The sequence below is a fragment of the Falco punctatus genome (genome assembly GCF_963210335.1).
Source record: "Falco punctatus genome assembly, chromosome: 6".
Lineage (NCBI taxonomy): Eukaryota > Metazoa > Chordata > Aves > Falconiformes > Falconidae > Falco > Falco punctatus.
In genome coordinates this window covers 4281301-4307428 of record NC_137585.1, presented here as the reverse complement: position 1 = coordinate 4307428, position 26128 = coordinate 4281301, and the positions used below count along the sequence as shown (strand labels likewise).

At 49.1% G+C, this 26128-nt stretch overlaps 1 protein-coding gene across 1 annotated transcript in view; it reads right to left on the bottom strand.

The window, feature by feature from the left end:
• IGSF11 (immunoglobulin superfamily member 11) overlaps positions 1 to 26128 on the bottom strand; it is a 160329-nt gene that overhangs the window by 97436 nt on the left and 36765 nt on the right. The gene's annotated exons all lie outside the window — the stretch shown is intronic.

Here is a 26128-nt window from a genome sequence, read left to right as displayed (position 1 = left end):
GTGCTGTCCCCACACTTTTAGTTTTCGTATGCCAAAGACTTTTGCATTGATCACTCAGAGCTGCATTGCAGAGTTTGCCGGGGACGAAGCTGGAAGCGCTGGCTGTTGAATAGAGGGCAGGTGGAGCTTTTCACAGCTGGGGATGCATCGGAGGCAGCCTGCGTCTGCAGCAGAGGAACTGATTTTTCCAAATTTTCGAGCACCAAAGTTCCCGCTGACTCTAAGTGGAGTTGAACAACAGTCCTGAAAATCAGGTGCAGAAGAAGAGGCCAAGAAAATACTCCGTGCCACCTATGACTAGGGAGAGCAAGCAAGCAAACAAGCATGCACACACACGTGCATGCATGCCAGCAAATAAACCAACAGGGTATCTTAATTCTGCAACCCTGCAAACACTTCATCGATTTCCTGAGCACACGATTATTAATTTTAAGGTTCTAGAAACCCAAATTACGAAACAAAACCAGGATTTTTGCTTTCAAAAGGCAGTTCTGGTTGCTAAGTGACTACAACATACTTCTCTATCACATCATTTGAAAAACCCACACACTAAGAGCAAGGAAATTGCTAGGTTAGGACATCAGGAATGTGCCCTAGCAAGATGATGATTTTTATATATGTATTTGTACTACAGTAGTGCTTAGAGACCCCAGGGAGCTGTTGTTTTTGGTAATGTTAAGAGTAAAAGAGGATTCCAAGGAGGTCTTAAACATGCTAAAATGGGGCACAACAAGTTGGTGTGAGAAACTGTAGCACAGACCTGGGAAAAAAAAGAGGGCAAGGAAGCAGCTCTATCAGGACTAAAAAGAAAACCCACCATGCACAGAAGAACCTGTAAAGGGAGATATATAGGGGCAGAACTGGTGACTGAGGCTGTAACAAACTGTTTGGGTTAAGAGCTGGTGGGGACCTTGGAGGAAAGAAGACAAAAAGGTAAAAGCATGAATGAGGGGCTAAAGTAGGAAAGTTTTAAAACTAAGGACAGAAGTTTGAGAGAACAGGTGACACTAGAGGAGCATCCTGCAGGAAAAAAAAGCTTATAGGGAGGATACAGACATAGAGTTATGGGTGAAAATCTGGAGGAAAATATATGAAACTGATAGACTGCAGGCAAAGATGTAGTAAGAGCTGAACCTATCAGCTGAAGCAGCACAATCATTAATAGCTGCAAGACAGCAGGCACTAGTTCTGGTTACTGTAGCAATATATGCAAAAACACTCAAACTGAGAGAAGATGATTCCTCTGTGCTTTATCAAGCATCACATAACAAAAAGTATGAAGTGTCTTTACTTCCCTAATAGCTCTGGAATTCTTAAAAAGGACTATTGATTTTATTTCCTAAATACTATTTTCCAGAATGCTTGTCCATAAGAATCATTGTCAGTGAATAAATTAATCAGCTGACTATGCCTGTGAATAGTCTTTCTGCTTGCTGATTCTTAGGAATGCTGGCATCGCTGTCTGGTATAAAGTCTGCATGTAGCTATAACAAACCCTGTTGTTTTGTAAATACCCTTTTATTCATGAAACAGTGCTATGCTTTCCCATACGGCTCCCCCACATCCCTCTCCAAGAGGAATTTCACACGCAGTGCCAAGCAGGGAACAAAGAAAGCAGGCACAGATATTTTGCCATGGGCTTCAGAGTATCCACGCACAGAGTATGTTTCTGGGAAATGGGCAGCGGGCTTTAGCTATCTACAGACATGCTGCCTGGGGTCTTCTCCAAGGCAGAGGACCCAGCAGCACTGAGACCTGGGGCTGTGGTCCAAGCATAACCACCCACTAAATACCCACAACAGAGAAGCTCAGAAAAGACCAAGAGAGTTTGCACAGATAATTCAGAAGGAAAAAAAAAAAAAAAAAAAAGAGAGAAAACTTGATTGGTAATTAAGTTAGAGAGGTGGACTTGCCTTTAAGCCAAAAAGCTATGATTACTGTCTATATATACAACACTTATGTCATTTATTGAGATCACACTGTGAGTTTGTGTGGGTGTACGTCAGTATTTTGTCACCCACACAGTTTTCAAACCTGCTGGTCAGAAATATAACAAAGCAGTAGACACCTCCAAGATTTAGGTTCCTGTAAGTTTGGTGACATGGAGGGGATGAGTAAATTTGTGTTGTGACAAACTGTTGTAACAACTCAACAGACAGCTGCCTGGTTTCGCCTGCCAGGCAGTCAATCAGCACACATAGATGCCAGAGCCAAGTACTGGCCAAAGCAGTACCTGGCCAAGCAAATAGGAAGGAGAGGAGAAAGTATATTTCCAAAGGTTACAAGAGATGTAGGAAGGAGCTGAGTGTTACTAGATGAGGTGGGGAGGGTAGAAAGCTTTGGTAGGGCACAGGGTGCCTGAAAACACATGGACTCTCTGCAGATGCTGTGGTGCTTGATCCTGGGGATGTCAGCAAAAGAAGATACTTTGCAGGAGCGCTCAGGATGTAGGACAGGAGCCTGCAGGCAGCCAAATTCTCAAATGAGCTTTTCTTTATGTGTCAGCAGGTGAAAATACCATTTTCTTTAAAGGTCTATAAAAGAGGGGTAAGTACCAGGCAGGTATGGATGCAAATCAGTGTAAGCAAGCTTATTTTAGGCATGCCCACACACTGCACAGTGATGTTAGCTACACACATATGTGCAGCACTGTCCTCATTCACCAAAACGTTGCCAGCAAGCACAGAGAAATCAAACCGAGCCTGAGCTGAGCACACTTGATCCTCACATCCCTGCCTCCTGCCCTGTCCCTGAGATCATGAAGTCTCTTGACTATGAGACAAACTAAGCTTCTATGCTCAGGGGCTTATAAAGCATGTTGAACAGCACTTTACATCTCAATGACGCCTGATCATTATCTGTAAAGATATTCAGAGCAACTGAGTATCTACAAGCCACCTCTGCAACATGCATTACCATCTAGCAGATAAATTACAGGTCTACCTGGCTATCTGTGACTCAGCCTTTGGTCATCCCTGCTCCACAAACCCCTGGCACCCTGAGACAAGGCACTTCACCATGGCTATCCACGCAAAAACCAGATCTGTATCCTCTCCCTGACTGCCAAGGAGGCACAGCAGTGGGGAGTTCAGGAGGAGGAATAATTGAAAGTTACTAGATGAACTGCCCTATGCGTTTTCAGTGCCACTACTTCCTGGTCTTGAACTGGCATATTTTATCTCTGTAATTGTTTGGGTAAAAAAAAAAAAAAGTGGCTCATGCAGTCTTGCAGGTCCTTGAGCATCCTCTCAAGCTCCCATCTTGTAGCTCCTGCCCCCCTGCTTGGGTACCCATGGCTCCATGCCAGCGATACCCGAGCGACTCTGGCACGCCACGGGTTCTGAGCCGTAACCAAACCCGGCTCCTCAGAATAGCCACGCTCCCCCCACGGCTCCCACCCCCCTGCATCTTCAGTAACCCTACCCCACCGGGGCAGGGGCTGGAGGCAGGAAAACTGGCAGGCCAGCAGAACAGGAGACACTCAAGACTCCAGGGATTAACTCTATCCACCAAGCGCAACTGCCGCCTGAGTCCTTATCCCCACCCCATCCCCAGATCTTCATAACAGGTGGAGAAGGAGGGGGTGGCCACCACCCTCGCAAGAATCCCCACACGCATGCCAAAGGGCTGGATATAACCAGGTACAGCCAGAGGCATCCCGGCAGAGGGATGAAGGCTGCAAGCCAAATAAAGACATGGAATTCGACGCCCAAGTGGAGATAAAAATACACAGACTTCACCCCTGCCCTGAGCAGAAGGAAGGGCTGAGGGAGCTCGCCGCCAAACCCAACAAATTTCATTCTGCTCTTCCTGAAAGGTTTCAAGAGACCCAGCAAATACAGACTCAACTACAACATGGAAGTCAGGCCAAGCATGCCAGGAGCCCTTCAGCAGGGCTGGCAGCACCGCTCACACGCATTGCATGCGTTGCATGCTGTGTGGTCATGGGGTGGGTGGCCTGGAGCTGCCACAGGGGCTCCTCCCGGGTTCCTGGCCAGCAGGGTCAGCGTTACTTCTGGAACACATCTCCCAAAGGGTAAGACTGGTGCCACATCACAAGCAAAGTGATACGGAGTGTACAAGCTCTGCCAGGTCTGTGTGCGCTCAGAGGCTGGGTATCTGCACAGCATCCCTGGAGCCACTGCTAAGAGGGAAGAGCTGTCCAGGGCTCACAGAGGGTGAGGAGGCAAGGGCAGCCCGGGGCTGGCGGATGAATGTGATGAAGCCTGGGAGATGGCCAGGCTTCTCAGACACAGCTGGAAAAAAAGCCATTGTCCTCGAGCATCCTGCCCCAGACACTGGGCAAAGTCCCATGACCAAGCAACCAGCAGGTCTGCACATAAGCCCAAAGAGGAGCAGGGACAGAAGCTGTAGGAGAAATATAGGAGCAAGGGTAAGAGCCCCTGGCTATACACGTTTTGGAGTGGGAGGAACTGGGAGACAGCAGGGGACATGGGAGGAACGAGTCTCAGAGCAAACTAAAAAGAAGCAACAGCCACTAGACAGAAAACACAGATTCCATTTTTCTGCACCACTGAACTGAGTCACTTAGTCTTTTATGAGACCGATGATGTACTAGAAAAAAAAGAAACCCACCCTCCGCTTAGCAGATGAGGCATTTCTAGTGCAGAGCACACCAGAACAACTCGGAGGGCTACCCTGCGTGCATCTCTTGGAGCACCGCGATGAGCAAGGCCCATGGCACGGGCAGGATGGTAGCACTAAGGTGCTGGGACTACAGAGGCAATGAGATCAATCAGACTTGACACACTGGGGAGGGCTGGTGGAAGGGCTGGTTTGGTGGGCTGGACCCCTCAATTCAGGAGCCTTGGGGGAGTTCAGTCTCATATCTGGGCTTTGGTGCTTCACCTTTCACAGGGAGCTGAGTATGGTGCTATGCCCCATCACGGTTCAGACCAGAATTCTGTGTTTCATCTGCTCTGTGAGAGACAGAGCTCACCTGTGGTTGCAGCCCTTTTGATCCAGCTGCTCTGCATTACCATGGGACAGACCACTGATGCAGAAACCCGAGGAGACTGTGAACAGAGAAAAAAAAAAAAAAAAAAAAAAAAGCTATAAAGCTATAAGGAGGTAACTCTAGATATAATTTGTGTGTGATATACCAGACTCAGCAGAGCAATGGATCTGCTTCACTACCCAGTGGCCAGCCCAGGTCTAACGTAACAGAAGGCACTTTCACATGTGTAACAGAGTGATCGAGAAATACGGGGTAACAGGGGAAGGACAAAGCCTGCCAGTGAACTGGAACACCACCATAAGGGTGCCATTCATGCAGTGCACCTCTGAGACACACAGAATGAGACATGCATCATTTGGTAGAAGAAAGTATACATTTAGGAAGAGCCATTTGGGAAAAAAAGCCACCAGCCTTCGATAATGTGGCAATAAATGCAATCAATACAGGTTGCTGGAGCAATCAACTTGCCTAGAGAAACGGATACCGACGGATATCGTGATCAATAATGCAGGATTCTTTAAATACGTCAGGAACAAGAAATTTCAGTGCCTAGATTGAGCACTGTGGCTTGCTGGCACTGCCTTACTTTGGAGAAACACAGCCGTTTTCCCAGATAGGTTTACTGGAAGCGGGATTATGTCTGTATTTCATCAGCTGCTTTCCACAGGCAGCTTCCCTCCCCAAGTGGATCAGGCAGACCCAGCGTACTCTGCAGCAACTGAGCGCCAGGCACTGACATGCTGACAGGGGCAGCAGCCGGGCCACCTATAGGCAAGCTTTTAGCAAATTGAATGCAACGTGAATCCTACACTCGGGGATGCAGTATCTACGTTAACTGCTTTTACATAAAATGCGCTTTAATTCAGCTCCTTCCTTCCTATATTCCTCCCCCCCACCTCCATAACTATCAATGACTCTACAAGAAGTCTCTGAAGCAGAAGAGCTGTCAGGAGGCTGTAGCAGCTGCGCATGAGACAACAGGGCCCTTCGCACTTCAGCAATATGTTGGAGGCAGTTAAAAGCTGGGGTAGTCACACATTTGCCAGATATTATTGCTCAGTGACTAAGGAGTTAACCACACCAGCAGTTACATTTCTGGGTTTAGGTCACCTGTCTCTGGACTAACTGGTCTGCTCACCCCTTGGAGAGCAACCATTGCAAATGCCTTCTGCAACTCATTGCAGAAAACCTGCTGCAAACTCAGGAACCCCCCAGCCATCCCCAAACATCCAGCTCTGCCTCTGAAGTGTGCTTGAAAGGAAGGGGAAAAAAATAATAAAAGCTGAAATGTGTCAGTATTGCTGGAATTCTGCAAGCCTGGCAGCAGCTAGTGTCAAGGATGGCAGCAGTACTAGGAGAGAGATCAGGTAATAGCCTAATGGGAAGGGAAGAAGGAAGAAGACAGCTGATCTGAGAGGAGATAGAGGAGCAAAACAGAGCACAAAGCAGAATATAGTAACAGATCTCATCTGCACAGGCGATGGTAAACGCTCACAGAAGAAGACAAAAAAACATGTCCTGGAAAAGGTGTGCAGAAGTGCTGTATTTGGTAAAGTTGTTTCTCCAAATAAAATCATTTCCACCTTCAGCCCACTCTGGCCACAGAATAATCACCCGACTTCAGCAGGGAACTGGCGCAGCAACAAACTGGGAGGACTACTGAGGAGAAATAGATGACATCCACAAATCAACACATACATATATGCATGCACACAAACATATGGAGGCAATTCCTTACTAATTTACTGTTGCCTATCTTAGGCTGCTTCAAAACCCGCTCCGAGGCAGATGAAGAAAGCTTTGCCCTCCTGTGTCTATCCCATGACGTATAGGCATGTGGGGCGGGTGGTGGGGTCTTCCTACAAAGTATCAGGCACTGGCCGTTTTGCTGGAAGCAGGATGGCCAATGCTCTCACATAAAGGAGCACAAGCTCCTGTTTCTACCCAGTCCTGACTGTGAACTCTCCCCGGACAGGGGACAGGAGTGAGATATTGAAACCATTGTGCAAAGCAAACAGCCTGAGGATAAGACTCCAAGAGGCTGCAGTGCAAGAAAGAGACCCTATAAAGGGACAGCAGCACAGGGCAAAGAGCTCTTACCATCACCAACGTGCAAGGCTACATGCTGGACTGCTCAGCTTCCCCTGTCCGTGCCTCAGGCTCAGTAGCCCAGCTCAGTGCTCCTTCCTTCCCCCCCGATGAGTACCTTCACTGCAGGGTCATCCTCAGTTGTTTCATGGCTGTTGCCCTGGCTCACCCCCCCACACACACATTTGGACCCTGGCACGTGAGCTCAGTCCTTGCTAGATGCCCAGGTTAAAACCCAAGTGCTGGCTCCACTCCTGCAGATAACCCCTACCCACTCATCACTGTGGACAAGGGGTCCTCCTGGTCCTGCCCATAACTCCGTTGAGATGACACCTTCATGCCTTACCTACATGCTCCCAACAAATCAATTATCCCCTACAAGCTTATCTTCCCCAGAACAGCCTTTAAAGACCAGATTTTGCCATGCTGGCTGTCTCTTGCATCAACACTTCACTTCCAGAGCAGCAGGCAAACCAAGTGATGGGGAATCATTCACTTCTTCCACCACCACCTTACTACGTGTTGGGGCCAGGGACCTGCTGGACCCCCAGCCTACGGCCAAAAGGACCTTGAGTTCAGAGATCTGCACTCAACTCTGCTGCTATGTGATGACCTTGTGGAAGCCAGGTTTCCAGCAGGATTTCAGACCAGGAAAAATCCAAAGCCCTCAAGCTATGTATCAGAAAGATGAGAGATCATATCTTTCATCATTTCCTTCGTATCCTTCATCCATCCTCGGTGTTTACAAAACCATGTCGCAGACTCAGCAGCAACTTCCAGCTGAGAGACTGACTGGTGACCTGCAATGAGGACAAAGGCACCTGAGAAATCACCCAGAGCACGAGCCACAACATGCAGCCATCTCTCAAGTGCTGTTGATTCAGGAAAACCATCACCTGGGGTAAGCTTCACTGAGGTAAACTTCCCTGTACTACGATGGGAAATCTCCATGGCAGGACCCCAGCAGGGTCTGATTTACACAAGTTTTCACAGAAGCTTTTTGCAGTGAAATCCTGGTCTGCCATTCACACCGGCTGTCCGTGCGGCTCTTCAGGACTATTTACACTGTACTGTGCATGTAGGTAGGATCTGGGAATGTAACCTCTTCTACTGTTCTCTCAGGGCTCTCTCCCAGTACAAAACACAGCTTCCCTGCTGCCTGCACTGCTGCACAGACACTGGCAAAACCAGCTGGCTAGCAGTCCTCCGAAGCCCAAGTGTCCAACAGAGCCGCTCTACACCCTCCAGCACAGAGAGAGCAGCACAACGCTGAGAGACAGGTTACAAGGTCATCTAATAAAGCTGGGAAAAGGCACACATCCCCTTGCAAAGCAGGAGCAGCAAGCTGCAAACTACAGGCAGGGTGAGAGCCGTGTTTCCAAGGCTCAGCCTCCACCGGAGCACCAGTTGCCACAGCACGTGGCCGCTGGGTTTGAGCTGTCCAGGTGCTTTCCCCTGGCAATGGCTTTGAAGACTGCCCATTCATCTGATTTGTGAGTTATGTAATCACCAGCGGAAAACAGGGTTGGTTTGTTTGCTTTTTGCTTTAATAGAAGTCATGTAATCACTTTAGGTTTAAGCTCCAGTCCAAATCGGACTATTTTTACTTTTCAGGCTTGATCTCTCTGGAAAGAGGATGAGTCCTTTTGCCTGGCTGACAAAGAACGAGTTGGGGTAACACAGTGGCTGCTGCAGGCTGACAGGGAGAGCAGCGTGTCCCTGCTCATCCCGAGCCCTGGGGTGCACTCACAGGTTGCTGAGCCCCCAGCTCCCAGGCAGCGGTCCCCGGGAGCTGGTGCTGTAACCAGAACCACTTGGCTGGGCAAACCTTGAATACTCTTTTCCCAATTCCTGCCCTAACTTTCTTGCACCTATACATCCCACTGCCACCTCCCCAGAAGTAATTCTCGATTTCATCCCAGGTTTTGAGCTCACCACACGGCTCAGCATTTCCATCCAAAATCCAGCAGCCCTTGCTTTTATGAAACTTCCCCTGACATTAGCTGTCACTGTGCAAGCCACCTACCTTCTAAGCACTGAGGTGCGAATTTTCCACCAAAGGAACTGACAAAAGATTTGCACACTTTGCACAAATCCTACCTTGCGATACATGGGTGCTACAAACCAAGCCTTCATCATCTAGAATAAAACCGGCTTCCCCGCTATGCTATGCCTGTTCCCCACTGTCACCCCATTTCTCCTCATTTGCAGAAGAAACTGCCTCCTGCTGAAGACAGTCTACGCTTCAGAGGTGCTTAGACCTTTGCCCAAGCCACCATTAGAAACAAAATCTGTGTACAGACCTTCCTCAAAGTGCAGAATGTTTACAAACTGATTTATTGCCCCAGGCTCCATCAGTAGCTGTTTTTGCTCCTTGTCAAACGATTTGGATTTCACTCAACACTTCTTCTCAGGCGGAAACGCCCATCATGTTGGCAGCAGGATTAAAATGGCATGTGAGCCAGCCAGGGTGAAAATGTCCCCATTAATTTTTCATCTTTCCTCAGGCAACTCTGCCTATAGATCTACACAGGTATTAAGACAGCCCTGTCAACTAAAACTGTTAGCTCGTTCTTCCTCCTGTGTCCTCGGTGCACAGCCAGCAGAGCTGCCGGTGCAGCCGTGGAAGGTAGCGACCCTTTTGGAGTGGCTGTGCCCCTGCCATACCTGGGGGTCTGCTGCACCTGCTGAGGCCAAGGGCAGGTCCCCATGGACTGAATGCACGACTTCAGTCGCCCTGCTTCCACAGCACCCCCAGGGACAGCTGGGCCCACAGTGGCCAGAGAGTGTTTTCCACGGGGAGCTTGATGCCAGGTAGTCATCCGTACTAGCTACCACTGGGCACCCATCACTTTGCATCAAAAGAGCTTACACAGCCCAGAGCATCCCTCCGCTGCACACGCTCAGCCCTCTTCAGTGGAGCACACTGAGGTCAGACCAGGCTGGAGAACTGCATCTCTGTGAATGGGCATCTCACTGGGAGACGGCTGCAATGCAGCGGCTGAAATCCTCCTGTGCTCTGCCCCAGAGCTCTTAACGACAGCAGCAAGGGTGATCCCACCTCCGAGTTCACAGACCTGCTTCGCTCCAGCCCATACTTGGTCCCCTCTTCTCCGACATCGCCTCTCCCTTCAGGCCTCCTTAGAGAGGCACCCCAAGAGACATTCAAAGGCAATCATCCCAGAAGAAACCTGTAGCCACCCTTCCATAACAGTCCTGCTACAGCCAGGCCTCCCACTGGCTCTGCTCCCACACTCACCGAGCCTGAACAGGCAAAAACCTATAGCAAAATGTCGAAAAATAAAACGCTGCCCAAGGTTGTGTTGACAGCAGCTCTGTCAAGCCCGGGCCAGGAGACCCATGCTGTTGGACACCCAAGCTTTCAGTCCAGAGGTAAAGCTGGGGACCAGACCACTTCTAGCCATCAGAGATCCTGCGGTCCTTTCTTTTATAAGATTAAAAGTGATAAGCCCAGTGTCATGACTAAATTCCAGCGCAGGTGATTACATGCTCCCTATTTTAATCACCCCTCACCCCTCCACAGGTCTGACTGGATGGACTAATAGCAAGCCAATACTTGCTCAATAACTTACATTCATTTTACAGAGGAGGGACAGCAAAACCAGGAAGCCAAGCTCAGGGGAGACTGTTCAGAGGTATTTGAAGCCAAAGAGACTTTGACAAGTGCAGATAAGCAAAAAAGTATTTTATCTGTCTACCAGGCAGAATGCTTTCCTAAAAAGCTGATGAGAAATTTAGAGATTTGTGTGCATTTGATTGCACGCCTGATCATACATCCTATTGCTATAGATCCAGCCTTAAAATATTGCTAAGGATGCAGCCTTACAATACATACTTGATGTGAGGACCATTAACAATGAGAACTACGTAAGTACTAGACTTGACCAGATGGCAGAAAGATTTTTGCATTTTCTCATCATACAGTTACCGATGGCTCTGCACCATCATCATAATAGCTTTGTCCTCCAGCTGTATAGTCATAATTGCATTTTATTTTTGTATTTCTTTGCAATTTAGGGCTAAGCACAGCTCTCAAAATGGCTGCTTTTGTTCCATGTAGGACCCTTCCCTCTCCGTGCTGGCTGGCTCTAACTTCTGTTGTGACAATACGTTTATCATCTCTAATATTTGTTTACCCTTTTTTATTCCATCTATTTTCTTTTACATACATTTTTAATTAGATGCACTCCTCTGTTTTCATTGTCTGCTAACACATTCATTTAGAAAGTGCAGTGCACACTATTGCTGCAAATCTCTGTTGTATGTTTAAAAGGTCAAGTCTATTTCTTGCAATAACCTTTGTCTGGCCAAGGTATCAGTCATACATCACAAATAAGATGACCCCTAAGGAGACCATTTGTATTCAAAATGTATTCAATTCTTTTTCCTTTGGCAATGAGGATTTGTAAACATGAGAGGTAACGGTATCATGCCACTACAGTAATAATTATTTTTGACTTTTAGACAGAATATACCTTTCACTCTTCCTTCTAGAGTCATGGTATACCTGAAATCTCTGGAGATTTTGTTCAACGCATTGCCTTTCTCTTCTAACTGTCACCCACTGCCAAGCCCCTGAGCCTCCAAGCCTCTTATGGGTAGCAAGTCTGTGCATGACTCCGAAATTTCTCAGAAAACTGGGAGGCACTGGAGCCACCTCATTCGGTGCTCCACCAGAGATACTAACTTCCCATTTGCTTTCCCCAAGCTGATGCCTGGGATGAGGCGCAGGAGATGAAGCACCAGTGCTGAGACGAGTGCTCCTCCTCTAGCCCCACGAGTGGGACAGGGGACCAACACATAGCTGGGGTGCTCCAGAGACAGCTTCAGCTTTGCAAAAACAAGGCAGGAACCAGGTTTGTGCAGTCAACTAGAAAGCACCCGGCGATACCACCTGCGACAGGTGCCACTGACCACGGCAGCAGTGGGACCTTTTCCCCCTGCCCCAGGGTGGTCACAAGCAGCCCTGGGTGCCTCCACGTGGCTGTACAAGGAAAGCAGCACTTCTGGGCCAAGGTGACCACGCTGAGGCACGGAGAGGTGACCTGCCTTCACCCAGGTCAGCGGCAGAGCTAGAACCGGGATTTGAGCTCGGAACAGGAATCAAAACATGCTGAAATCACACTTTGCTGACGCCCTGACTTTGCCCACACCTTGCCATGGCATCCTTCACGTCAGCCTCAGTGACTGTGCAGCTATCTACAGAATCAGTTCTGGGCTGCAATTGCAAATGCCAGGACAGGGGAGGTGGGGGGAAGCCATGGATGGGCAGGCAGAGGGTTGCAGCGTGGTCTCAAAAGAGCTTACACCGACCAGACCCACACCTTAAGCAGCCCTGATGCATTTGTTAACTCCTGAGGTGTACAACAGTTGGACGCATATCTCAAGCTGAGTAACTGAACCACTTCCAAGATAAGCCAGGCTCTCCTCAGCATTACTTCAGCACTGTAATTAATTCACCAGCCTTTGCCTTTCCCTTTCCCCTCCCTGTGCCAGGTCAGCAAATTCACTGTTATGCCAGTTACTAAAACTGTATCTCGCTCTCTCTGGCAGTTTATCAGTTTTATTGGCGTGAATATGTCTTCCCCAGACGGCTCTCTGAAGTAAACGTATGGTAGAACAAACAGCTGAAAGCATGCAGGACAGGCAGAGCAAAAAGCTCACCTGATACATGGGCCAGGAGGCTGGGAGAGAGAAGCTGAGCCTGTGCACGAGGTGGAAAAGATGCCTGAGCAGAAGAGGGATGTCGCCTGTACTCAGAGAAACTGTGGGATTGCTCCTCTGGGATCAGGGTGGGCAACACTGGTGCTGCTTGTGCTTAAAGCCGTGCAGTGGTTCACAGGACCCAGGGCAAGCCGTGGAACCCAACGCCTCCCAAAGCATTTCCTTTTGCAGCAAGATATTTCTGCTTTCTGGGATGCTGCGGGAAGCCTACTGTGAAACACGATGAAGTATGATGCACCCAGGCAGCCTGTGAGTTAGCAGGTACAAGAAGCATTCCTGTACGATGGAAAACAAGTTGCTAAAATAAAGATATCAACTCTCCAGCTGTGTAACCAGGGGTCCTTGCTGTGAAGGCACATGTATATCAGCCTTCTCTGCTTTCAAAATGCTCCTCAGATTTCACTGCCATCCAAAGCTGATTATATTTACCCTCCAGGTATTGTCTGCATTGTATTTTAATAATCTGCCCACCTGTTATTATTTTCTCTTCCCAAATCTGTCGCTTTTCAACAGTGCTGTAATTTAACTCCAGCTGAAGGCTGCTTCAGTTTGGATGACAACGTTTTCTCTATTAGTATCTGCCAGAGACAAAGCTGAAGCTCATCAAATGATAAACGATCATAACTGCCTTTCGCTCTCTGAGATTTATTTAGATCGTGATGCAGAGGGAAAAAAAAGCTGAAATGCATTTGGTCATCACAGCCCCACTGCAGGCAAACGTCGGTCCCCAAGCATGACGTGACCCACCAGCCAGAGACACCCACCAGCCTCAAAGGTTTCCTGATGATAGTTGTGGTACCACCACAGCTGCCCAGCGTGCTGTTTTCTCCCATCCCTTCCCAGGGAGGGTGAAAATCAAAACCAGATGCTGTTTTTCTGGCAGTCTGGTAAAATGGTTAATGGATGGACTTGATAATCTTAAAGGTCTTTCCCAAACGAAACAATTCTATGATTCTAAGAGGAAGAGAGAGATGGTCACCATAGGATCTACCACATCTCCACAGCATCCGGGCTGTATTAAGAGAGCGCAACATCCTGCCCTGTTACACCAAAATAAACCTGATCCTGTTGAAAATACAACACACATCCCTCCAGTATTGAACGTAAATATGTATGGGAATATGAGGGTGTAGGGGAAACTCCTTCCTGGACTTTGTGGGTGGCCAGCAGAAGCCCCAAAGGACTTGGGCTCCTTTCGCAAAAATAAGAGAATTCTAAAACAGGCTGAGTCCAGAAAGCCAAGGCTCTGCTATCCTGAAAATGCACATTCAAGCCAGCTCTCTTGTGCAGGCCTTGTCTTTCCCTTGGCCAGCATCTCTTTCAACTGTGCAACATGACATTTTACATATCCAGCAATACCAGTCAAGATCTGTAGCATCTCCTCCCCGAGAGGAAAGCAGAAGAAAAAAAAAAAATGTATCATTGCACTAAAGTAATTCTGATCTGGCCTGGGGGTATATTATGATGAGACTTCGCTCCCTGGTACGCTTCCAGACTTTTCCATTTCCTCACTGTCACTTCCTCTCGGATAAGTTTGCCTGCACTATTTGCACAGCTGTCAAGTCCACTGGAGATAGCAGGAGACTGACAGCCACTCGCACAACTGCACTGTCCTGCAACACAACTCTCCCGCCTGGCCCCGCACCCCCGCCAGCGCCGCCACCTCCCTCCGGCACGACACGGGCCACCCGCCTGCTCCCTCCCACTGAAGCTGCCTGCAAGGACCCAGCCAAGGAGCTGCCTCATCCCCTGGCACGGAGCAGGTGGAAGGGCGAGCAGGATGCCCCTGTGCACAGGTTTGCTCCCAGGTGCGGAGGCAGCCCTGGGGTGGTCCCTGCTGGCATGCACGTCCTCACCACCGTGCCTCGCCAAAGGCAGCAGCCGACGGCTCCCTCAGTTGACATGGGCTTGGACACAGAGGGGACTACTCTTGTTCTGTACCATCTGTCAGCCAACAAGCAGCGCACAAGACCTTGTGGGTTTAGGATGCCTTTGAGGAAAGGTTTTGACCTTTGCCTGGACAAGAACTTTAGACTCTTGTGGGGTGCCAGGGTCCTTTGCCCTTTAGACAACTATCTACCTTCTGTCACAGACGCATGATGACCACGACATGATGACAAGCAAGCTGCTTTTCACTACACCTTCCCAGACAAGGAAGGCAAGACGCAGTAATGAACCACTCTGAACACTTTAGAACATTAAAGTTCTATTTTAAATTTAGAACACTAAAGAACACTCAAAGAGGTTCCTGGAGCACTGCTGGAGCCAGGGCTAGCAGCTCACTCACATACCCCAGAGCAAGCTAAGACCAGGCTGCACCAGAGATGGGCCATAATGCAGAGAAGCAGACTCCCAGCCCAACAGGCTAGCTGCAAGTCAACGAACTATTAGAGTGTCTAGCCAGTAGGTATTGGCTGCGAAACAGCTTCTACTTGAGAGAAAGGTGCCTTTAGTACCTCAAGACACCAGATCTCAAAACTTGGATGTCTGCATCAACGTCATGCTGCAGACCCTGATTTTCTGCATTCTCTCACAGACTGCAGCTATACAGAGTTGCCTGCCTGTGGGAAGGAAGCAAAGGATCGATCCTGCAGTTGATGTTGGTTGCATTATTTGGTTCTATGGTCAGCATGTGTCAGTGGCAGGATTTTCCTCTCTAGAGGTGTCTGAAAATGTTCCAGGATGAAAGCTTCCATCAGTTAGCTGGTGCTGTTACCTCCCTGGATTGAAAGGATGCACCCCTTCGCTGGTGATTTCTGAGGCGACAGCAGCTGTCAGACCCTAGCAGAGAAGGTGAACATAACAGCTGAAAGAAACTTGCCATTATTCCGTCAGGGAAAATGTCTCTGTGGATGTTGAAACATCCCAGGCAAGCGCAGCTTGACTGCTCTCCTATCAGTCTTGTTCGGAGCTCACTTTATTACGTTTTGTTATTGCTAGGCTGAGTTCATTTTGGGGCCTCTTAATTACAATGCAGTCTGCTTCGGAAATAAAACCTGCAACGGTATCTGCAAGCACTCACAGAGCAGGGAATTATACTGGGCAAGCTAAAAAAAGACGTTCGAGGCAAACCTTCAGCTGTAAAGGTCTCCAATTTACGGCCAGGCAGGTTACTGCAGGGGCATTCAAGGCAAATCACTCTGTGTTAGGATGATGAAGATGGGGAGCAGCCGCCCCGGGTAAGAGCTGCGGCAGAGCGTGGGCACCACGTCACAGCATTTGCCGTGCTAGTGCCTGGTGCCATGGCCTTCAGGCAGCTGGTGCACAAAACAAGAACACATTTAGGGGAGCATCATGCAGGTTTGGGGAGAAAGGCAGAAAGCAGCAGAATAGATGAGGTACAAGGTGAGGAATTTGTGTGCATTACAGATAAGTTCCCATGGGCAGCTGTAAACTTGGTAAAGGCATTATGTTTTGGAGATTAATGAGGTGAGATGCTTGCAGTGGGAACCCGTTCTAGGCAATGCTTTCTGCCAGCAAAAACTCTGCAAACTCTATGGAAAACATGCAGGCAGCCGTGAAAGCATATGGAGAGGATCAGCTGTATACGGGAAGCAGTTCCCAGTAGTGTGCAGGCAGGCTTAACACTGGGAGGGGTGGTGGGGTGTATTTTTAATGAGTGAGAAGGCTGCGACACAGAAATCATTAGAAGCACCCAAGTAAATGCTTCATCTGTCTGTCAGGAGAGTGACACTGCCTTTTCTGCACGGGCACAACCGTGGGACAGCCCTAAAGCATAGGGCAGCTGTCACTGTCTCCTATGGTCCCCCTGAACGTCCCCAAGAGCACAGACTGGGTGTACAAATCCCTCATAAGAAAATTCGGATCCCTCCTGTCCAAGATATGGGAGAACCTCCCTACACTACGACTGGATTCCAAAAGTATGTAAGAGTTATTGAAAGGCAGAGCGCAAGCCCAGCAGCATGACGGGTGCACCGATTCGGCAGCGCAAACCAAGCAGCATGTACAAAATCGACACGGGCACGTTCTGAGGCTTTTCTATCTCCAAGCAACTCGGCACCACCAAGACTCTCCCCATTTCACTGAGGACAGCTGCTGTCAGCAGAGTCCAGGGGGTGGTGCCGCCAACGTCCACCAAATCCTTCCCAGACCTTATCAACAAGACGTGAGGATTGACACCTCACTGCATTTTGACAGCAGACAGATTTAACAGTGACGGTGTGGGGTAAAGCATTACTGGAGAATGTAACATTTGCAACGCGTCTCCACTGAAAGTCACAAGAAGCGCTGGTGATGTTCATGTCTTCATATGAAAAAAAAAAAAAAAGTGGAAAAGGGCACAAAACACATGTGAGGGCTCAGGCAGTCCAGCCCTGGCTGTGCAGCAAAGTTTACCACTATGGGGTCTCTCCTCCAGCCTTTTCCTGTCCATAATATGTGCCCCAACCAGTGACATTCTTACATTGCCACTCACAAGCCAGACCCAAAAAATATCTCTTAGGAGCTTTTCTTGAAATTCCACCAACATTTCTTTCCCCAAGCTTTATCACATCACCCCTGCTTACCTACCTCCCGCTACCCTTCTGAGCAGCACCTCTCCCTGAAGTTCACACCCTTCAAATTAGAGGAAAACAGCTAGGTTTCCCCTCTTAAGCACCAATTACCCATGATAAACACACTCAGTTGCTTTAATCTCCCCTCATACCTCAGGCACCTTCCAGCACCCTAATCGTTGTTGTTACTCTGAACTCCTTCTAACTTGCCTGCCTCTGTGACAATGGGATGTCTGGAGCTGAGCACCGAGGTTGGGGTGGGATCTGACCAAAGCTGCATGCTAATTTCATCATTAGCAAAATTAGGTGTCTCTGGCAGGATGCGGGTGTTTGTTCATTCGCACATCTCATTGCTCCTGGCGCGGCTGTCCTCCAGCCGTCTGCAGTTTCCTACTCCCACTATCATTTGTTGGTTTTATTTAACCAAGGGATTAAAAGCTTTCAGGACGGTAATTACAATGATCGTTTGAGTGCCGCCTCTGAAGCCTGACGGCACGCCAGGCGTCCTCCAGTTCTGCGTGGCATGTGTCCTCTGGCATGCAAAGTGCCCACAAGGACGGGTCAGCCAGTGCTCTGGAAGCGATCCCCACCCCTGGCAAGCCGAGCCCAGAGCAAGCACGCATGGCGTGAATGCCGCGGCCACAGGCTGGACACCCGTGGCACACGGGGACTTGGTGCCTTTTGCAACATAGGGCACCGCCTTGCCATCGCAACCCTGCCAGCACTGCCTGTGCACGCGTCCAACGGCACTATCCACAAACCCAGAATCCAGGGCAGGAAAGGCAGCTCGGGATGCTCTGGAGTGGCAACTGCAATCTTTAACTGTCAAGGAAAAGGCAGCGTAAAAGCCACCCACCCACGCATGGGTTTAGAGTCACATTAGCTCTAGAATACTAAGCCAGCATGAAGAGTATCTGGTGATACGTGACCACAGTACCAAACGACAGCCTGTCACTGAACTGCTTGTATCCCAAGCACAGGTTGGGAAGTATCCTACAGGTAGACTTACAGTAGTCTTCTGCACTATGTCCACTGGGCAGAAATGCAGGGACATCATATATTTTCTATTTGTTAGCTTTGTGCAAATGTTCCAGGAACAAATTTCCATAAAACGGAGCTAATGAGTCTTGCCTGGTTTGAGACACAGAGCTGAAAAACCCTCCACATAAGGAACAGGCAGTATTAATAATATATCAGACTTCTCTGCAATACCGTTCTCATAGCTGAGAACATACGTGACCCTGTGCAAGCTTCATCATCTCTCTTCTCTGTGCCTTGGGGGCTTCGGGGTAATTTCAAACCTTGAAAGTCTTCCCCTCCACTTGCTCCAGTTTCTGTTGTTCCTAGAGAGCCGCCCGAATTTCACAACATCACCTGAGCAGTGCAGTAGATAAGTAAAAATTGCCTTAGCCGTGGAGGAGAAATCTAGGTTAATTATGTTGATAACTTAACCCTCGGGCTAATCTCTAGTCCATTAAGGTAAGCAGATGGTCAGCTCACTGCAGGGAAGAGGAAGAGAGGATGGAGTAGCAGCTCCCATTCACAACACGCAGCACCAGACATGTCCCCGAGAGGGTGGGCATTCCCAGCCTGTTCCCTCCCCCCACGGACAGGGTTCCTTTGCACCCATGGCTGGCAAGGCAGGGCGTAAAGGGAAGCACAGAGCCACCAGGAGATTAAAAAAAAGCCCAGACAAGGTGGGGAGTTTTTTTGTGATTCACGTAATCAGTGCACCAGCACAGACTGGAAGCAGGGAGGGATGGGGAATGGGTGGCACACAGGGATGGGTCGTGCAGGCTGGCACAGCTGGAACGGGGTGGTTAAACAACATATCCACAAGAAATAAAGATCAGACACAACGTGTCATTGCACGAACAGAAGAGAAGCATTTGCAAAGTAGTCTCCTGACCCAAGCGGACACTGAAAGCCCTCCCAGGAGCACTACTGCACGGTCTATGTCCTTCCCAAGGTGACAGGGAGGGAGGACCAGGAATAGGTGTCCCAAATTCTGTTCCCAGTTCTTTTAGTGAATAATGGATCAAGCAGGAGCAAGGCATTTTGTCTCTGTTTCTCCATCTGCAAAGAATTCCTTCAACACCTTGCAGGGGGATTTTGTAAAGCTTAAATGCCTGTAAAGTGCTTTTTGGTCCTCGGATGAAAAGGGACAGTGACACATCACATCTCCATTATCAGTTGTCCCATTTCTTCAGTGGAGAGACAGGGATGTCAGGAACTGCTCTGCCTGCCTAAGAGCTCCCTTGCTTCCACTGAAATTGCAGAGGAGTCTTCATCTGCTCCCCTCCACACAAACAGCAAGTCCCAGGAGAACAGATGAATACAGGTTTGTGTGCGCACAGCTGCGGTGTATAGAAGGGACTCTCCAGACTACCCATTTGGGGCATCATTTCTCAGGGAAAAACTGCTCCATCCAACTTAATCCTCTAACCACCATAGCAAGTGACTTCCCAAACACTGGCACTCTGCAGACCATCTGCTACGACACCAAAGGCATCCACAGCATGGGAATATTCAACTGTACAGGGACAGAGAAATTGGGAGCTTTAGATTAACTATAATTTTAAAAGTTTAAGACTAATGGTCATGTTGCAAAGTTGCATTGTGGTATTTGAGATCCCTCTGTGAACTCATCACAGTATCAAACCACAACATAACTGTTGAGTTGCCAAGCTGAGACTAACGTGCAACGTATGCATTAATTATACCTGAAGGAGACGGGACCAGCTGGTGCACATCAGAGCCATCTTACTTATTTTTGGGACAGCCTGGACAGCCTTCCCTTAAACACACACTTGGAACTGAGCTGCACTTTGGGAAAAGCAGGTGACACAATATGCAGATGGCATCAGTAAAGCCACAGGTACATTTATGTGGTATTTTGGAGGCAGAAGCAAGCCATGACCATCCTTTGAGTGGATAAAGCTGCGTAGCTGTGGTTAGCATGCTGAGATACAAGGTGCATGGGCTCCTGCTGAGTGCTGCGCTGAATTAGTCTCATGGCTTTCAGACCAACGCCAGCTTGCATCCACCAGCTTGGATGGAAGGTCAAGGGAGCTTACTTCTGCCTGCAGTGTATCATGTAGGCATTGCCCATGTCACCTCCCTGCGAGACTACGAATCTTCTGCGCCTCATCTTTCCTTCTTCTCCCCTCGGTTCCCTTTCTGTAGGCAGGTTCTTTTGGGAGGCAGGGGTGGATGACAACTGAGGGGCACCTCACCACCACTATGGGGACACATGCAGAGGGATGGTTCACAAAAGAATCTGCTGCTTCCCTAAGGAAACTGCACATGGCTTCACCTCCCAGGAGCACCCTCCGGGCAGTCATCTTTTCCTCACTGCACCTCGCAGGAGCAGCAACAAAGGCGCAGCTTCTGTCTGAAAAATAACTGTTACTGAAGGACCCCTTCTTGCTGCTGAGACCTGCTGCCTCTGTGCGTGCCTGCGTGCCCAGCTCTGCTCACCCAGGTATGTTTTAATGGCTCCTTATTCCTGCTGGTACTGCATAACAAACTGAGCTGTTCCTCTTCTGGTTCAAATTTTAACATTAATAAAACACACCCTAAAATAACACCTATAACCAGCAGCACCAGCCCCTTACAACATTGCTGGGTTATGCCTTAGTGTGAGGAACCAGGCATCTCATTGGGTTGTCCAACAAAGATGGGTCACCACCTCCTTCCCCACCATCCCAGTCAGCATCCTGACTTCTCCAGCCTGAGGCATCCCAGGGACATGCTGTGCCCCCTGACATGGCAGCACTCCTGTGAGCAGGCAAGCGTCATAACCTCAGTGCCACTGACAGACACTTAAGCCACAGGTCCTTAGACCCACTTCCAGACTCAACTAGGGAACAGATGTCAAGGAAAAGCTAGCAGCACTCACCCTGCTAAAACCAGCATTACCAGCGGTGAGGTGAGAGCAAGAAAAGCCCCTTCTTGCATCTCAGAGACCTGTGCATGCTGGTGGCACAAAGGCACTATGTCTGCTCTGGCAACTGGGCGACACCGGCAGCGCCGTGCACCAACCGCTCTGCACTGAGCCTCGCTGCCCCATTTTGCATCCCCTGTAGAAAGCCCATCACCAGTGCTGGAAAAAGGGGAAAGATGATTTGCATAGCAAGGAAACATCTGACAATGGTAGGCATGCCACAGTGATAACATGGATGTTGGAAACAGTGCGTGGGAAGGAAGCAATTCGTCTCTCTCTTCAAAATATTTGGTCTTGCAAAAAGGCACTGGAAAGATCAATTTCTCCTTTGATTTTGGGGAGTCAGACTGATAACTAGCAAGTGCAGGACCCAGAACTTCTCCTACATGCACACCAACATCGAGTGTGTTCTTTGGCAAGCCAAGACCAGAGGAAAACCAAGTGGTTTTGCTCCCCTCCCTGTACTGGCCCTGTTCCGCACCCAGTGCCGCCCCCCCCTACACCTCAACATGCCATGGGAAGAAGATCCCAAGATGCAAAGCAGGAATCCGACTCTACCACTCCAGGATGCCCCAAGATGGGTAGGTGGTGACCCTGTAGGACCTTGAGGAGGAGCAGGTTTTATCACATTTCAGCAAGGCTTTCCTCTCCAGAGTCATTTGAAGGAGGAATCCTACTTCAGATGCAGTCCAGCACTGCTCAGTGATAACTTCTAATCCAGCAGCTGAAGGATTACAGAAAGTTAGAGGGGACAGATGGTGTTGCAAAGACAGAGAAGTCTTATTGCTTGGCTGCAGCCTGTACTTCCCAAGGTTACAGCCAGGATTTCAGAAAGCTCCACCCTCCATGTAAGCTGCCACTCGCCCAGGACCGGACAGCCCCGCCATACCAGTGAGATGCTGGCTTAGTGTGGGAAGAGCAGAGGCTGCTGGCAGGAAGGTTTGCAGATGGGCTGCAAGGAAGAGGGATCCCTCCTCCGCACAGACTCACAGGGCTTTTGGTTTGGGACCAGACAGGGAATAAGGATATTTTCCATCCATGCAGCAATCTGCAGAGGCACGAGCACAACCCCCGTTAACTTGCATGCTGCCTCCCCACACCACAGCCATCACCCTTCCCAGTTTTACCTGCTGGAAAACAAGGCACTGAAGTTTTGCATCAGGTCAGTGGCAAAGCTTGGGACAAAGTGATGGGGGCAGCCCCGGCTCCCTGGAGCTCTGCCCCCCCCCTCCAGGAGCCCTTGCACCCGTGTGACCACAGCTGGGCACAGCGGTGGCAACAAGAAAGGTCCTGTGCCAGCATAGCACCAGCCTTGCTCCCCGCAGGCTGCAAGGGAAGCATGCTTTGGCCCTCGGTTTTTTGGTTTTGAGAGTTTGCAATAGTCTGGGGCTTAGATGAAAATTTATGTATGGATGGGGTTTTTTTTACATCTGCTTTTATAATTCTTAAGACACATTAGAAATATTAGGTCTCAGCTTCCAATTTTTTGCCAAAGGCATCTCCAGTGAGCTAATGAAATAGTCCCATCACCAGCAACAGAACTGAAGCCTGAGCCAGGAAAGTGGAAGAACCATTGAAAACTTACCCTCTGCTTTATGTTAACGCTTATTTAAACCAGTTGCCTGATAAACACTTGTGAGAAAAAGGTTTTCCTGAAAGCCAATGCAATTTTCAGACAAGGATGACAAAACTTCACCATACACCTTTCCAATCTTCCCAGAAGCCCTCCGGGAAAACATGGGAGATACCTTCCTGGTATTTCTCATGTGAATAACAGGTAGAGAAAAGAACCCAAACACGCTCCGGGGGATTTCAGACACCCATGGCTAACGGCACAGTCAGCAGCAGCACTGCAGCAACCTCCACAAACCAGCAATGGATCAGCGAAATGTGCAGAAGCCTGACAAATGAAACATCTCTGCTTCTAATAGCAGTATATTTTTCTTTTTATGGGACACCTTTAAAACAAGGTAAAGTGAACAAACCTGAGTCATAGCACTATTCTACTCTTGCCTCCCTCCAGGCTGCACAAACCTTGGCAAAACCTCTCTTTTTCCTACCCCCTAGTCTTGCCTCCCACCAAACAAGTATCTCAGGGACATTTTTGAGGCCTACAGATGAAAATGTACGTTGACAGGTCCAGGAGGAATAAGTGGCACCCCCTAATTTTACACCGGCATCTCCAGGACACAGTTTCCTCTTCCTGCCCACTCTGTGATGCTGCCAGTCACGTCCAGGCCAGGGCTGGCACAGGCTTCTTGCACACTTCCAAGCAGTTGCAAATTGAACAGACACCCATGCCCTTGATTTAATAAATAAATAAAGCTTTAAAAAGCCCACACAGTGCTGCCTTCCCCTCCCATTAAATAAAATAAAATAAAATAAAAAATCTAAAGCTCAGTGAACCAAAACCCAAGTGGCGAATGTGAGCATGGTCTGAGGGCAGACAGGGCTTTCTACCTCCATCTTCTGCTTCAGTGGAATGTGCTGAGGGCGTTATTTACAGCAGAGGCATTGTTGCACACCAGTTACTCTTTCTCTGGGAGCTGTGGAGGCTGCAGGAATAATGAGATAATTATCCCCATTATTCCTGGCAACGGTGGGAATGAGACCGCCTTTGTCCTGTGCTCCAGACTGCACCAGCTCGGGCAGTTTTGTTCTACCAGCAAAGCCACCTTTGTGGATGCTCCCGGGATGCTGAGGTTGTACATGCAGGGGCACAAAGACCACAACAGACCCTGGCTATCCCCACCCCACAGAAATCCTCCCCCTGGGAAATTCCAGCCTACTGAGAGCCCAGCACAACCCCGCTTCCCTCAAAACACACACGCGTGTGCCCTACTTGGGCTAGGATCGTCAGGAAATGCAGACAGCAGATGGGAGGGAATTAAAGTCAGATTGAGGAGAGACTCAGGCCCCCCAGCACTGAGACTTATTCCTGGCAATGCACAGCTGAAAAGCACTTAGATATCAGCGGTCCTTGTTAATTCACCAGAGGGTATTATCCAAGCTTGTTACAAGATTGATGTTCACTGTGGTACGATCGTTAATAGTTACCCTCAGCTCTTGGCCTGGATAGGGATGCAAAATCTAGTAGCCAGAAGTTGTTTCTCTTCCTTGCTTGATCATTTTGCTGATCCCTTGGCCTGAGCATATTGATCAGATTAGAAGGCTTTTTTTTTTTTTTTTTGGCTTCTTAGTCTCCCTAAACTAGATTCACACTTCTGGTGGCCACTTGTCATCACTGCCAGGACCGTTAATTAGAGCCACTGAGAACCTGCATGACCTGCTGTGGCACAAAAATGGCATCACAGAGGAGCAGTGACTTTAGTAGAAGGCTCGAACCAGAAGCTTGACAGAGCAGCCACCCCCCCACCAATGGCCCAGCACATGTATTGGCTCTGCATGCATTCAGGCAGTCAAGAGACTGCTGGAAAGCAAGAGAAAGGTGGTGCAGTCACCAAGCCTGATGGCAAAAAAGCAGCTGAAAGTCCTTAATGCAAAGGTACATGCTGCACCACTCTGCCTGTGGGTGGGCTAGGTGGGCCCTTCCACCCTAATCCTTTTCACCATCCTGTATTTCAGGGAAGACACAGGATTGTAGGCTTCAGAAACTGCAAAGCAACCATCGCCAGGTAACACCTTTCTGCAATATCCCATTTATTTCAGAAACTGCTGAAAAAACAACGGCTTGCTGCTCTTGTACAGCCGAAAAGCTCAGCAGAAGCAACTACACCTCGTGTTTTGCAATCCTTGCAGCTGCAAGGTTATTTGCAAAGGATCACCATCCTTTGCCTGTTCTCCACCACCACATCTTCTGGCTTTCACCAACCCCCTGCTCGGAGGAACCCGTGGCCCTGACGGCCGTGTGGGGACACACACAACAGAGCTGGTCATCACGCGGCCACACACAACAGTTGTATTTATGCAGATGGTGTCTGGGACTTGTGGAAGCTGTTTCAGTAAGGAAACAAAGTGCCTTTTTTCTTTCCTCCCCCATCTTTGTTTTCAAATGGGCGCCAGGCACGCGAGAATGATGCTGGCTCTGCACGCAGCTGTAGCATCCGCGCCCCGTGCCGAAAACCGCTCACCATGGGACCCACTGTGGCCGGCACTTAGCTACGGAGGCACACACCCCATTTACACGCTCAGCTGCCCAGAAAAGGAAAAATATCCTCAAGGGACCCTGCCTGCTCACTGGAGAAAGCTGCCAGGCACCAGGGTCCCACACCTCCCCATTTTTGGGGCAGCAGAGGAAGGGAGGTGAGGAGGGATTCTGCACAGCCGTGAAGGGGAAGCAGAAGCGAAATATTTTTGTCAAAAAGAGAAAACAAGCAGAAAAACTAGAGAAAGCATGAAGGTAATGGAAGGAAATTTGATATTAAAAGATAAGGCACATCTACTAGCACCAAATTATTCTCCCTGGCACACCCAGGTTTCCCTCTTCCTCTCCTCCAAAATAACCCAGGAAGAAAATAAAATCAGTTCCTTATGATATCCAGGTGGTAACTGGCTCATGGAGGAAAGAGGCATAGAGGTTATGGATGCCAGGGACAAAACAGGAGCTGAAACTCAGAGCTTTGTTTCCACTCCTCTCTGCCAGCATCCAATGCCCAGGCAAACCAACAGAGCCGCTCCTCGCTGTAGAGGAACAGCCCGTACATCCCCTTCCCAGCCTGCCTTTTGTCTCTCTTTCAAACTAGGTGAGAGCTGTCAGCCTTCCAGCTTGATCCCGGCAGGAAAATCCAGCCCCTGTGCCAGGAAAGGGTTGGCTGGGACATCTCTTCCCCGCCGAAACCCTCTGCCACCCCAGCGCACGGCCGCGCTAGCCATGCGAAGCTGGGCTGCTGACCTTTT